Consider the following 16,617-nt stretch of genomic DNA (forward strand, 5'->3'; position numbering starts at 1 on the left):
TTTCCTTTAGCCTTTCTTCTTTCATCAACATTTCATTTTCAACTCCGCTACCGTCGGCACCCTCCCTGTTATCGCTTTTCCCTACCAAACTCTGCTTTTCCGCCTTCTATCTTCCCTGCCTCTATCGCCGCTGTCTGTTACCTGTCACACCTTTCTTTGTCGTTACCCAACCCTGCTACTTCCAATCCGCCAACACAGTCTTCCCACCCTGTCACAAATCTCCAAACAAAGTTCCACACAAATCTGTCTCAATCCTCCAAAATATCTACCTCCCCTTTACAATCTCACAATCCCTCAATTAGATCTCTCACCTCCACACCCTTCCACACACTTCCACAATCCACTCACCTCAAATTTCACCACAATATCAGAAAAACTCAGCATCCACAATTCCCACTACTTTACACTTTCATGCCGGAAACGGAAGTCAACGTTTCTAAGTTTTGGTATATTTTTTCAGAGGTTTATGAACTAAAATCACAGAGAATTATTTTGTTTTTAAAATTATAACTTTCATTAAAAATACATGTAAAAATCACTCTGAAAGTTAAAAAAATGCATGTTCATATTTAATGTAATTACAAATTTGTCGTATATTTCAATTTAGAAGATGATGGAGTAGGATTCTAGAGAATTATCTTCTTTTGAAATTAAGAATATAGAGCAAAAGTATATGGAAAAGTATTGTGAAAGTTCCGAAAAAGAGGCCTGTTTGTCAGGTTCTGAGAGGCTTGTGCCATTATACCAATTGTTAAGAGATACTTTCTTCTAAACTATTTCATATAATTACCATGTTTTGTCGTACTTAAAATAAGAAGACACAAAGTAGTTTTCTGACGAATAAATTTTTTTAAATTATAATTTTTATAGAAAGTATATGAAACTTACAATTTTTGTTGTATTTTAAGTGAGAAGCTGATAAAGTAAGTTCCAAAAGAATTCGTTTGTTTCCTAAGTTATAATTTTCATAACAAATGAACGGTAAAGTATTTTGGATAAATTTTGACAAAGTAGTGTCTTTTCTAAATTATAATTTACGTGAAAGCATATGGTAAAGTTTAGCGGCAAATTCTTAAAAAATTCTAAAACTATGAATAACTCTCCTTTCTCAAAATTGTGTTTCGTTATGCAGATAATAGGGAATCCGGAAACGTACTTAAAATTAAGTAATGCATATTAATTTATTATTATTTTACGATGAAAAAGAAATTTTAAACCTAAAACTTACAAATAAGGCCTAATCAGGCTAATTACAGGCTAATCACTTGTCTGAACAGACTGTATAAGATATACACAGCAATCCCAAATGATCGGATTGTTTGGGCAATTGATTCCTCTAGAATAAAACCGGAGGGCCTATGAAAAAGCCACCGAACGAGTCCTCGGGTTGCGGATAGAGGGTCCATGTACCAAGGGTTTCTGCTGAATATGGTTACAAAAATGAATAGGCAATCGCGGACAATTGTCCACAGGTGGTCCCGAAGGAGTTAACCCCCAAGCAGAGGTGCCAAACCGTGCCGAAAGCTGAATGGCACCTCGGTGAGGTGTCTAGAACGATGACTTTGAGATATCGGGCGACCTCTCAGAGTACGCAGCCTTATCCTTGCATGCGGGGTTCTACAAGGTTGGACGAACCCCTTTCCCTGGCTTCTCGTGGGAACAAAAATTACAACATTAAACATAGTTGTAGTAAGTGTGGTTCAAAACAACAGAACGCGCAATGGGTCGGCCAACAATGCCGACCACACTAGTACTGGGGGAGCCAATCAAAATGGATTCAATGCGAGAAATCGGTGGAATCTCGGGACCTTTAGGTGGACGGAGCGACTAAATCACGACTTCCTAGAGTGCTACGATGTGAGTGTTGCCCCTTAACGAGGTTACATGGCGCGGCTGCATGAGCTGTGGTGCAACAAACACCCGGAGTTATCGCACTTTTCGCAGCAACGTCTGCGAAACCATGCTGAACTACTCCGAAAAAGGGGGTATGTAAGTGGAACGCCTACTCTACCCCAGCTAGAACAAGCCGGCAACAGAGAAAGAGAGGCGACACTAAGACCAGCCACGGGCAGGCATCCAATAGAGAAAGAGCGATGCTTTATGACCCGGAGAAACATCAACACCAAGGTTTCTCTAGAGCCTAAAGATCTGGTTGAAATGGATGACGAGCTTCATGGACATTTTTCCGGAGAATCCCACCTCTGGGATACCAATTATTGTGTGTATAATGCAGCGAGAGCTTTGGGCGATGCGAACCGTAAAACAAAACCAACCGTTAATCATAAGAACAAAAGACGAATGTAACAACTTTCCATAAAGATAGGCTGGGGAAGACAGTACGCGTCCCGCAATCAGTGTGTGATTGACCACATCACATCTGGCAGGAATTGTAGCGCTAAGGTTCGAAAGCTCGCGCGCGAACTCCGGACCCGTTATCACACACGTAACAAGTCAAAGCTGCTGACCATCAGACAGCATATTGTTCAGAGAATACGGATACTATCTGACGCTAAGAGAAGTCTAGAGCGGAGCAAGAGGTGGGTCAGAGAAAATCAACAGTTTCTCTCTGACTCATCTCGACTCTTCCAAGACCCTCCAGTTACTGTCGACCACCCGCCCAAACCAGAAGAAGTCGAAGTATTTTGGAGAGAAGTCTACGAAGTGCAGCATATACTTGACGAAGACTCCGAAAATATAAATAGCTTCAAGGAGTTATGTGTTTCCCTCATAACACCTGATAAAGAATGTCCACCCATCACTACCGAGGAGGTGAAAAAAGTATTAAGAGAGATGAAGAACTATTCCACACCGGGACCAGATTGTATCAAAACCTTCTGGTGGTAAAAGTTTTCTTCAACCCATCAGCATTTGGCCCGTATTTTCACCTCATATTTGAAGTCGGAAGAGCCGATTCCGGAGTGGTAGGTGGAAGGGCGCACAATACTTCTGCCGAAAATAGGCAACTTAGCTTACCGGAAGAATTACAGGCCAATCACTTGTCTGAACACACTTTATAAGATATTCACAGCTATCCTAAATGATAGGATTGTTCGGTCAATTGAACCTGTGTGGCAAGGAATTATGAACAACGAGGCTCAAAGAAAGGCGTAGCGGAATGTCGGGAGAACCTGCTCATCGATAGATGTGTCTGCAAAGATGCAGCATTCTCCCAGCGTGACCTATCGATGGCGTGGATTGATTATCAGAAAGCTTTCGATTCGACCTCCCGTAGACTTATCTTCTGTCTGTTGGAAATCTTAAAGGTTCATCCGCAAATAGTTAGGTGCATAGAGAGATTGATGCCGCTTTGGAAAACGAGATTTACCATCTCATCTGGTAAAAATCATGTGACAACTAACAAGGTCACCTTTCAGACAGGTGTCTTTCAGGACGACACCATGAGTCCACTCCTCTTTTGCCTTACATTATTGCCACTATCTCTAGCACTTCGCCATTCCGACGGGTACTTGTGCGGCAAACCTGCAGATCGAAAGTACAAGGTCACCCATGTATTTTACATGGACGATCTTAAGACCTATGCTAAAAACAGAGAGCAACTGCATCTAGCTCTGGGGATTGTCGAACGATATACTAAGGAAATTGGAATGAAATTTGGGCTAGACAAATGCGCCAAGGTTTATTTGAAGCGAGGAAAACTTAATGGCGTCCCTGAAGATCCTGAGCTCGTTGATAGAAGCACTATACGACACCTTTGCGCTGGAGAGACTTATATATACCTGGGCGTGCTAAAGAGCCGCATTCAGGATGTTACATCTATAAAGGATACTCTCCGAAGCAGATACAAACATCTCATCTGGCAAATATGGTCTTCCGAACTGTCGGCGAGAAGCAAAGTATCTGCAAGGAACATGCTTGCTGTCCCGGTAGTACTCTATTCATTTGGATTGGTACCACGGACGAAGAACAAGCTTAGATTCCTTGATATTGGGACACGAAAAGTTATGCACATGAACAAAAGCATGCATCTCAATCTTCTGTTCCGCGACTCTGCATCTCACGCCGTCAAAGTGGTCGCGGAATATTGAATCTTGAATGTCTTCACAACAGGATTGTTCTGTGTACAGCACATGAAGTCGCAAATGGAAGAGACCCTCTTCTTAAAATGGTTAGGAAGCACGAAGAAGTGGGTAAAGAAGCGTTTCTGTACAAAGCAGCGGAATTGGCTGCTGAAACACGCGGGCTTAACTTCAGTATTAGCGGTGAGCAAAGTGCATCAAATCTTATTTATCTCGAGTACTCACTCCTGAAAGCCCGAATTAAAAAAGCACAGCAGAAAAACTTCCGTGAACATCTCCTCGATAAGAGGAGTGACGGCATCTTCCACAGAAATGTGGAGGATCAGTCAATGTTGTGTGAGTTAATTGTTGCTTTCATTAAATCGCGGTAAAATTTCAGCCACAACCACGTCTCACCACCGTGAGATAGGTGGTTACAGTCTATAACGGAATCAATAAAACGATCCGGCAAAAGTCTTGTGCACCCTGAGGACACGGAGCGACCCAAGGACGACCGCCTTCTGCATTTTTTCCGCAAGTGTTTTAGCATATTGTTCACACGCAGGGATGCTTTTCAGGCTACTAACCGGTGAAAGCTTGCCACCTCCAAAAGCGCCGATGATAGGGACGATTAATTTAACTGAATATTCCGGGTACAAACGTCGCAACTTCCTTATAAGGTCTCTATACCTCTCTTTATTTTCATTCTCCTTGGCTATGATGTTTTTGTCAACTGGTGCCGAATATGCGGTATATGCGGCCCTTCTCTTTTTCTACAATTTACTCGATTTCTCTAGGAGCATTTAGAGGAGCGATATGAAGGTTAATGCAGCAAGAGTGGCAAAGTTGGTAATAAAGCACTCTTAGTGCCACATTGTGCCTTTGGATATACGTTGTTCCCGCATGAGTTGGATAACTAGATAGTATGTAGGCTAAATTCTCGGGGTGTGCATAAGACGCCCTGGAGCTATCATCGGGAATGTCTTGGCTCGAGATATGGCGACGGTATTTTAAGGTGGAAATGACACTGTCTTGACATGCCAAAATGACACACGACATAGACTGATCCTCCACGTTTCTGTGGAAGATGCCGTGCATCATCTTATTGAGGAGCTGTTCATGGAAGTTTTTTTCTTGTTCTTTCTTAATCCAGACTTTCAGGAGTGAGAACTCCAGATATATAAGATTCGATGCATTTTGCTCACCCCTAATACTTCAATGGATTTGAAGGGGCTTTAAAGAAGATGATTTTCTTAAATTCTCCTTTGTGGCATTATTGAGGATCAGGAAATGTGACGTAGTTGTAATCCAGCTCTCAACATATTTGGCTCGCTGTGTTCTTTGTATCTGTCCTTCCTTAAAATTGTGTTTCGTTATGCAGATACTAGGAAATCCGGAAACGTACTTCAAGATAAGCAATTCAGATCAATTTATTATAATTTTACGATAAAAAAGAGATTCAAAACCTAAAAAGGACACATAACGCTTGTTCGGTAAAACCGAAGCTTATGTCTGTATTGGCGTATTTTTTAACATTCTCTTTTTACTCTGCTTATTTCGTTTGCATATTAAATCCTGTAATAGTATGCAACGCAACGATTCAACGGCTAACGCTGTGCCGAACGACTAGTTTCGGAGATGATAGGTTTTTTCCGTCATCTCAAGCTGTCACCATTTGAAGAAAAGAGAGAGAGAACGGTTTCCCTCATTAGCGTGGCGTCAAGCTCACACTTAGTCTTTAGTATTGTCCAATCCACCGACTTATCTAGGGCTACCCTCTTGTAACTTGTTCCTACAAGTGTGGTAAATACGATCGGTTTGGATTATTTTCGCGATTGGACCTTAATTTTGTTAATGTCAATTGATTTGCATTATCAATTACATGTATTTGATTCATGTACGATTACACAGCCATACAAAAAAAGTGTACGGATCTGGTAACAAGACACACGTATTCCTATGGATTTTGGGGCGCTGAATTCAAATTCGCTATCAAAAATCACCCATTACGTCATGGTTGAGCCATATCCTCAAAAAATGACGATAAATCATGCACTGAGGCAAATAAATTTCAAAATAATGACAGTGATGCAAATTTGCATTTAAAACACATGTCGACAACTGTGAAGGATCATCCCTTGCCTGATATCAACTTATTTAACATAACTTTACCCAACAGAACCTAACCTCACCTAACCTGAATTAACAGAAATTTATTGAATTACACGTAAAGCTCTGGAAGCATATTTTCCCAGTAGCAAATGTGTGCTACATCGAATGGGTCAACTCGAGCCTAACCTAGAAATAAATCTAACCTAGCCTAACCTAACCTAACCTAATCTCACGAAACACAATTAAACTGATTGTGTTGTACCGTTGTGTTTGCAGTACCGTTTCATTCAGCTTCGGCTTAACCTACATAGAGGTTTAACCTATTCTAACCTAACAAAACCTGACCCAACCTAACCGATTACGCTGGCAACCCTTTTCTTGCGTACTTTCATGTTTCGACATTAATAGCAGTAAATGTCTGGAGTTTCGTAACCGCTTGTTGTTAGCATTATTCGCCTTGTAGGTAATCAGGGCACCTCCACGTGGTGACGGTGGGCAACGGATCCACAATGGCTGAGTCCCTGGGTAAGCGGCGTTCATGCCGTCATGGGAGACACAGGTAAAAAGTGTATTACGATGCAGGGAAAAACCCCAGTATTGGCGTCTGGTCAGGGTGGGAAAGCGGGCTCTCCGACGTCGTCATCTTGCAACCGTGGCTCTTCACCAATGGATCACTTGGTTTGGTATAGAGTCTCAAGCTACGAGGAAAAAACCGCGAGCATTTCTCAATCGCATGCCTGCAAGAATAGCTCAGATTAATTCTGTTACATTTGCAGTAAATATGAAGTGAGCAGTTTGCGAAAATCAATCGATGAGGAAGTGAAAAGTCTTTACGAAAAGTGTTTTGATCGTAAATTGCTGCACCAAGAAACAAAATGGGTTCCTCATGTCATTTGCAATTCCTGCAGACTTATGTTGTATCGTCTAAAAAATTCAAACAACGTAAAGTACCGCAAGTACTCTACACCAACCACATGGGAAAAACCCGTTATTGCGAAGGACTGCTACTTTTGCATAAATTGCGTCAAACGGTTCAGCGCCAAAAATAAAAATGACATTTCGTACATTAATGTGTGCACAGTCACAAGAGCAATTAAAATCAATAAAAATGCACGCCAGACTGATTTAAGTGCTTTAGAAGATGATAGAATGGAAGTCGAAAGTCAACGGCATGGAGACGGTAGGGAAACCAGTGATCGAACAGAAAATAGTTCTGATGATTCCGATGAAAATGACGAAAAAGATGAGGAATATGGCGTGCATAAAATGAAATTGAAGGTTCCAATATTAGTGTCGCAACTATAAATGAATGATTATATTAGAGATCTTGGATTACCGAGAGACGGCGCTGAATTTGCCGCTTCATTTCTAAAAAGAAGAAATCTTCTAGAGCCAAAGACAAAAGTTTCATTCTATCGCGACAGGGACAAAGAATTCAGAAAGTTTTTCGTTAAAGACGAAGAGACGACTTCAGTGTACTGCACTGACGTTAACGGACTAATTACTCACTTGAAGAAAAATGTGTACAGAGACGAAGAATGGCGATTTTTCATTGATTCCTCAAAACGCAGCATTAAGGCTGTTTTACTGCAGAACACGAATACTTACGCTTCTATCCCTATAGCTCACTCAACGGTCATCAAAGAAGAATATAACAATGTTAAAATGCTTCTTGGAAAAGTTAATTACACGAATCACAAATGGCAAATATGTCGTGATCTCAAAATCATAACAATGATATTAGGCCAACAATCGGGTTTCACGAGAGAGCCATTCTTTATATGCCTGTGGAATAGCAGAGATCGAGCCAATAATTACAGCAAAAAACATTGGCCTTGAGATTCATTCAAACCTGGTTCTCATAATATCATCAACCAAATCCTCGTTGATTCAGAAAAATTTTTACTACCACCCCTCCACATAAAGCTTGGACTCATGAAGCGATTTGTCAAGGCATTAGACAAAGATGGACAATGCTATAAGTATATATCCCTTAAATTCCCTAATGTTTCAGACGCTAAATTGAAAGAAGGAGTCTTTGATGGACCACAGATTCGAATATTGACAAGAGATACTAATTTCGTGAGTTATATGACAAAAATTGAAATGGATGGTTGGGAAGGTTTTAAAGCAGTAAACGCAAATTTCCTCGGTAACAAAAAAAGTCCAGACTACGAAAATATTGTTGGGAAAATGATAAGAAACTACAAAAAGTTAGGCTGCTTGATGAATTTAAAACTTCACTTTCTAGATTCCCATCCGGATAAGTTCCCAGAAAATGTTGGTGATTTCAGCGAAGAACAAGGGGAACGTTTTCATCAAGACATAAAAGTGATGGAACAACGATATCAGGGTAGATGAGACGAGGTCGTGATGGCTCATTCTTGCTGGATGTTGAAAAGAGAAACGAATGTAGGTCTTAAACGTAAGCGCAACCTTTTGCATCGTTCCTTCGAATAAAAAAGGACACGTTATAGCAGGCAGAAAACAGACTGAAGTAGGTCTATAAATCAATTTAATTGTGATAAAAAGCAAGATAAAATGTAAACACGAAAGATAGTATAAATATATTCCTTAAGTTTAAGAAAAGCAGAGAGAAAAAATTTTTGAATAAAACTCTCATTCATTTGCATGTTTAAGTTATAGTTCTACATTTTAATTGATACAAACATTGCCAGGTTAATTGAAATGGGGTCAATTCTACTTGTAGTTCTAAGTTTCTTGAAACGAGTAATGTGCGTCTAAATTTTTAACCACCTGTAGTACAATGAAATGAATTTTATTGTGTTACAACGGGATCACTTAAGTTAAGTTGTGTTGCGTTAAGCAAAATTTCGTTAGGTTCTGTTAAGTTAGATTCATTTGTAGGTTAAGATCGAGTTAACCTATTAAATATAGCACACATTCAAGACTGAGAACCGTACGCTTACATAGCTACACGTGTGGTTGAATTTCATTCCGCTAGGTTAGGTTAGGTCAGGTTTCGTTAGGTTAGGATAGGTTAAACCTCTATGTAGGTTAAGCCGAAGCTGAATGAAACGGTACTGCAACCACAACGAGACAACGCAATGAGTTTAATTGTGTTACGTGAAGTTAGGTTAGGTTAGGTCAGGTTTTTAAGGTTAGGATAGGGTGGCCTCTTTACAGTTAGGCCCAAGCTGATTCAAGCGGTACCGCAAACACAACGGGACAACTCAATCAGTTTAATTGTGTTTCGTGAGGTTAGGTTAGGCTAGGTTAGATTTATTTCTAGGTTAGGCTCGAGTTGACCCATTCGATATTGCACACATTTGCTACTGGGAAAATATGCTTCCAGAGCTTTACATGTAGTTCAATAAATTTCTGTTAATTCAGGTTATGTGAGGTCAGGTTTTGTTGGGTAAAGCTATGTTAAATAAGTTGATATCAGACAAGGGTTGATCCTTCACAGTCGTCGACATGTTTCTGAAGTGAAAATTTGCATCACTGGCATTATTTTGAATTTTATTTGCCTCAGTGCATGATTTATCGTCATTTTTTGAGGTTATGGCTCAACCATGACGTAATGGGTGATTTTTGATACCGAATTTGAATTCAGCGCCCCAAAATCCAAAGGAATACGTGTGTCTTGTTACCAGATCCGCACACTTTTTTTTTGTGTGGCTGTGTAATCGTACATGATTATTATTACCTATTCGAATTTGTTTGAGCATTAAAAAACTTAAACGATCAAAGCGTCGCCAGATGCTCTAGTTCTTTTGCTGTGCCGCATGTCACGGAGGATTTGCAGTTCAATTGAAATATAATCGTCTCTAGAGGTTCCAGTCGTCTTGCTGTGTCACATTTCACGGAGGATTCGCAGTCCAATTGAAATATAAGTACTTTGTTTAATTTTTATAATAAAAAATGGGAGATGAGTTTGAATGCTCATATTATACATATTTTTATTGCTTCAATTTTTTTGTATTAATGGTTTTCTAACTGATAGGCTTGGTAACTTTTGATTAATAAGTTAACAATTTTCCTAAGTGAGATCGTTGAAAAGTGGTGAGATTAATTAAATCGTTTATATTTTTACTGTGGATATTTACCCATATTTCATTTTTTACAGAACGTTCTAGAATAATTTTAGGAGTATTCTTGTCTCAAGTACTTTAATCGTTTCAATCAAGATACTGTCCTTTGTTAGTTCGTCATATACCTCAGTCGCAAAAATAAGGTCAGCTTTTAAGTTGTAATAAACACAAGTGTTTGGTTTTTGTTCGAAATAGGATCAAGCGTAGGAAACTATAAACACTTGACGTGATATAATCTCGTAGTCGAAGAGACGGCAACCATTATAACGTAATACATAGGAATCGTTGTTTTTTCTATAATTCGAATCAGCTGCAATGGACCGCTTTAAGGTTATAGCACAAAAGCGTGCTACGTTGAAGACGCAATTGGCAAATTTATCGAACATGAGTACGCAGAATCAAGTCGATCCATCAAACTTGATTTTGCGTTTAAAAAGATAGCATCTTTATTTGACGCTTACGACGAATTACATGACGAACTCGCGGTTATCGATCCGGAGAACGAAAAATTAGCTGACATGGATGAAATTCAAAATAAACATTATGAATTGGCTACTAAAATTCAGACTTTAGAACGACCATCAACCTCTCAAAGTAGCAATAATAACAATAATCAAAACGCTCCATCAAATCCAAAACCAAAGTGTCCTCCGTCTAAATTACCTTTGTTCAATGGGAATTCTGAAAATTGGATTTTTTATCGTAACGCGTTTGTAGCTATGATACATTCTCGCTACGATATTGGAAATTTACAGAAATGTCTTTCGTCAAGAGATTCATAGCAAGATGATGCCAAGGCTAAAATTGATATTTATTTTGTGAGTGCTGAAAATTATAAAACGCGTAGGAAGTATTGGTAGATACGTACGAGAAAAAACGCATTTTAATATCCACACATCTCGATGCGATAATAGGTATTCCCGCGCAAGAAAAGGCGACGTCACAGGGTTTGTCTAAACTTAATTGAAGCATGAGGCAACATCTTAGTATGTTAAAATCGTTCAAAATAACACCGGATGATGATTTATTAACACGCATAATTAACGGGCGTTGTCTCAGGATGTGCGTGACAAATGGGAAAAAAAACTCAAACTAGGAATTATCCGTTCTTCAAAGAATGCAACAAATTTCATAACAGATTGTTGCATAATTTTAAATCGAACTTCACTTTTTCAAAAGGGAATAATGTAAAATCGGTCGAAAACAAAGAGGACAATACACCGCTGCTGAAAGCGGACTCTTGACTAAACAAGCTCACGTTTATCTCTTTGTCGCACCCACCGCAATCTCAACTTATGATGAGCGCATCTGTGCGCGTTGAGGAAGCGAACGGCGATATTATACGCGGTCGTGCTTTGTCAAACACGTACGCGACGGTGCACTTTATAGCCGAAGAGTTTGCTGAAAGACTGAAATTGCCGGTGCGACCGTGTATGATTATTATAGGCTCTATTAATGGTATAGGCACTAGATCAAACGGTTCAGTACAAGTTTTATTTTACTCGATTCATAGCGAGTTCAGTAAAAACTTCAGTTTTCTTACTGTTCCAAAAATAGCTGACACGGTGCCTAACGAACATTTTTCGCGTTCTTCTATCAGAATACCAGCTAATTTAAAATTAGCAGATCCTCAATTTCATATACCGCGATCTGTCGATATGCTTATCGGCTCAGGTGCAACACTTTCTCTTTTTTCGATCGGTCAAATTAATTTATCTCGAAACGGATGCGATTTATATTTGAAAAAAAACTCATCTTTGTTGGGTAGCAGTAGGTGGCGTATCTTTCATAACAAATAGAAGATTGCTAGTTGCAAATTGACCGAATTAACAAAGAAAATAGAAAAATTTAGGCTTTTAGAAGAGAACAGGGCAAAACATTCTGGGGTTTCAGAGGACTCAGAGATTATGAAAGTCATTATGTATAACATACAACACGTGGCGCAACCCGAAGGTATATTGTACGCTTACCCTTTCGTACAGTGAAAGAGTTTTCGGCAAAACACGAACAATCGCGCTTGGACGTTTCTATGCGCTTCAAAGGAAATTGAATGCTAACAAATCCCTTAAGAAAGAATACAGCCGCGTCACGAGCAGCTGGATAGCATCAGGTCATATGACACCTGTAGAGACCGAGTGGGAAGATGGCTATTATATGCCACATCACGCGGTATTTAAAGATACAAGCGCAACAACTGAATTATGCGTTGTTTTCGATGTTTTAGCAGAATCGGATACTGGCATTTCCTTCAACGATATCTTAATGACAGGTCCTGCGATCCAAGATAAATTTATTGAACATCTGCTTTAACCATAGAAGAAGTAGAAGAGTAAAAAAAAAGAATTTTTAAATTGATAAAAATGCTCAATTTTTGAATGAAATTAATAATATAAAGGAAACGGGAGAGGTAAAGAGAACAACAATTGCTACTTTGAGTCCTCTAAATGATAAAGATGGATGACTGCCTGTTGGTGGTAGATTAAAAAATGCTGATATTGATTTATCCAAAAACATCCAATTCTGTTATCTTCTTATCATCACGTAACAGATTTAATAATACGGGAAACACACGAGAAAAACCATCACGCAGGTATTCAGTCTATGTTATATTCTCTCCGTTATCGTTTTTGGGTTCTTGGTGGAAAAAATCAGGTCCGAAAAATTACTCGACACTGTAATCCTTGTTTTCGTTTCAAAGCATCTCCGGTTGATTGCATAAAAAAAAAGTGGTCTGTCCGACAGACTACACTAGCATATCTATATGTTTTTGGAGTCGCTGAATTCGAATCCGGTGTCCAAATAACCTAGTTGGCTCGTATTTTTCTGAAAAACGAAAAAATAGACGTAAAATGGACAAAAACAACGATTTTTCAGGTATATTTTTGCAAAAAAAAATATATTTTCTCGCCCGGTGGACTTAACCAATATATTTATCTGGCTTTTGGGTCTCTGAATTCGAATCTGAGGCCGAAATAACTAATTTAGCTCATACTTTTTTGAAAATCGCAAAAATATACGTAAAATCGGCGAATACAGCGATTTTTCTTGTATACTTTCGCAACAAAAAAATTTTTCATGCCCGGTGGCTTACATCAACATATCTTAATGTTTTTGGGATCGCTGAATCCGAATCCGGGGTCAAAATAACCCAGTTGGCTCATATTTGATCGAAAAATGCAAAAATAGAGGTAAAATCGACGAAAACAGCAGTTTTTCGTGCATATTTTTTTATCTCGGAAATCATGATTTAATATCTTCCAGACTTCTGTGGGCTTGAATGAAAGTATGAATCAGAAGATTATTTATCATAGCAGGCTACGTTAGTTGACAGTGATGCCAGAGAAGTAATAGATGCCTTCTGGAACACTTAAGTTGACACAATAAATATTTACGAACGTGGGGAAAGAATAATTCTGCTGGGAGACATAAACGGATGTGTGGGCATCCCAAATCAGGATACAGAAAGAATACTAGGTAATTTCGGGATCCAAAAACAAGATATAACGGAGAAAAATGATTTGGTCTATGCATAGAAAGGGGTCTGTTTATTACAAATACTTGGTTCAGGCATAAAATAATCCACTTGTACACCTGGCTTAAAGGAAATTGCCACAGTATAATTGACTTTGTTGTTGCGGATGAAAGACTGAGAGAGTTAGTCAAAGATACAGGAGTCATGAGGGGTTCTGAATGCAAGACTGATCATTACCTTCTGATCTCAAAAATTAGCTCAGACCGGGGATGGAGAAAAAAGAGAACAAAGAAAACAAAACAAACGCGAATAAAAATTGAGGACCTATAGAAACCGGTTGTTCGAATAGATTTTCAAAATAAGATAATTGAAAGCAGAGATAAGGCAACCTGGGAAGCGCTAATAAATAACATAGATATAGAGGGCGTATGGACTAAGTTCCGGGATATCATTGTTAGGTGTGCGATCGAAGTGTATCGTACCGCGGATGTAGGAAGAATGTCTGATGTTGCGTGGTGAAGTGATGGAATTCAGGCTGCCCAAAATGCAAAGAAAGAAGCGTACATGAGAACTTTGAACATTGCAGGTCTTAGCGATGAGGAAAGAAATAGACGTATGAATGATTACACACGCAAAAAGAGAATGCTCAAACGATTAATTAAGGAAAGTAAACATAAATTTAGAGCAGAAGAAGAGAATAAAATACAAAACGACTTTGAAGGAAGCAAGAAACCGCTTTATAAATAAATGAAGGGAAAAAAGGACAGAATTTGTCAATATGAGAAATAGTAATGGGAAAATGCTATATGATGCAGACGGGATACTAGACGCTTTCGGAGACTATTTTAGGGCACAATTCGGAGATGAAGTTATGGGGCGCCACAACTGCGATGTAGAACACAATTTGTTAGAAAACTGGATTGAGAAAGTCTGTGTCGCTGAGGTTAGGGATATAATTAAGAAAATGAAAAACAGCCAGGCTGCCGGGGTAGACAGTATTCACGCTTAAATACTTATACACGTTGGCGAGTACATACTACATAGACTATGCTAATTAATAAATTTATGTTTCGACATGGGAGACGTCCCAGACGATTGGTAAAAATCGATTATCGTACCAATATACAAAAGAAAGGGAGATAAAAGCGACTGAAATAATTACAGAGGAATTAGCTTATCAAGTACCGTAAGTAAAATATACTTAAAAATACTTATTCGTAGGGTTATGGAAATAACATAAGAAAAGATTTGGGAAGTCCAAAGTGGGTTTATGCCAGGAAGGTAATGTACGGATCAAATATTTAGCTTAAGGCAAATAACAGAAAAAAGTTTGAGAGTAGGAAAAAAAGTTTTCTGTGCACTTGTTGAACTAGAAAGAGCTTTTGACAAGGTAGATAGAAGTAAACTTTAGGAAGTCCTGAAAGAGTATGGAGTCCATGGATGGCCCCTGCAAGCTATATAAACAATATATACGGGTAGCAAAGCGAGTGTAAGGGTAAATGGTAAATTGAGTGACTCTTTCGATATTAGTCAAGGTGTTAGACAAGGATGCGTTATGTCTTCATGGTTATTCATATTATGCACGGACAAGTGTTTAAGAATGGCTCTTTTTGACGAAGAAGGTTTTGATCTCGAAATAGTAAGGGTACGTGGGTTAGCGTTCGCAGATGATAAGGTTGTTATGGCAGAGTCAATCTAAGTCTTGCAAAGAATGTTGAAAAAACTAAATGCAACCACGAAGAGCATGGGCCTCAAAATTAACGCGAATAAAACAAAAACTATGGTGTTCGAAGGAAAAAGTGGGAAAACACTATGCAATATTATATTAAATGATGAGAACATTGAACAAGTTAATAAGGTTGTATGCCTAGGTTGCTAATTTACTAGGGACGGGAAGAGAGATGAGGAGTTAAATAGACGCATAATCGAAGATATTAAGGTTATTGGTAGAGCAGGGCCGCTTATCAGAAGTAAAAAGATATCAAATAAGCCTAAAATGGCAATACATAATTCTGTACTTTTACCGACTGTACTATACGGTAGCGAGACATGGACTTATATCAAGAAAAAGATAAGAGTTAAATTAACAAAATTGACATGAGATTCTTGCGCATAATATGCGGCAAAACTCTGATGGTCAAACTGAGTAACGAGATAATTTTCAATGAATGTGATGCAGAAAAGACGATAATAGACACCTGAGAAAGAAATCAGTTAAGATGGTTCGGGCATGTTGAGAGAATGCCAAATGAACGACTAACTAAACAAGTATATGAAGTTAAAGTAAATGGCAGCGTGCCCAGTGGCAGACCGCGGAAAGAATGGTTAGAATGTGTGAATGAAACCCTAGTTAGAAAAGAAATATGAAGCATGGAAGCATGGACTTGAAAGAAGATAGAGAAGTATGCCGGGACAGAAAAGTATGACGGCAAATAGTTAATAAAAAGAATGTCAGTAGAGTGAATGACGCTTGAAATAACAAAAGACCTTGGACAATAATGGACCTGCGTGAGGAACCTTATATAACGACTCTGCGAGGATCTTCACTTGGAGTGATTGCTAGAGAGATTGATCAGCAACCTGGAGAATTCTGCATCAATCTAAAAATTGTATATCCCTTCCTCAAATTGCTCCCTTCCCCACCGAGTGTGTCACGCCTACCCCGAAAGAGAAACGGCTTAATGGTATAATAAAAAAAAAAGATTATCATTAGAACTGTCTTAATTCTTATAATTAAAATATTTCTTAACTGTGAATTAAATAAGTAATTTTTAGTGACGGTACTACAAAAATATTCAGTCGCCCCTAACCTCTGTTTCTCACAAGTGCTGAATCAATTGTGGGTCCGGATGCAATAAGAGCACATAAAATTTTTGCGTGCGAAAACGAAGTCCCCTGGAGGCTTTAGAAAAAATTTTCGAATTTTAATTTTCAAAAGATATATATGGATGTAAAATTTGAT

General features: G+C 38.8%; 1 protein-coding gene across 2 annotated transcripts in view; it reads left to right on the top strand.

Moving 5' to 3' along the window:
• Positions 1-16,617, top strand: part of LOC117167561 (1-phosphatidylinositol 4,5-bisphosphate phosphodiesterase gamma-1) — a 400,270-nt gene that overhangs the window by 336,956 nt on the left and 46,697 nt on the right. The window lies entirely within an intron of this gene.

The sequence above is a fragment of the Belonocnema kinseyi genome, chromosome 2 (genome assembly GCF_010883055.1).
Source record: "Belonocnema kinseyi isolate 2016_QV_RU_SX_M_011 chromosome 2, B_treatae_v1, whole genome shotgun sequence".
In the NCBI taxonomy this organism is placed as follows: Eukaryota; Metazoa; Arthropoda; class Insecta; order Hymenoptera; family Cynipidae; genus Belonocnema; species Belonocnema kinseyi.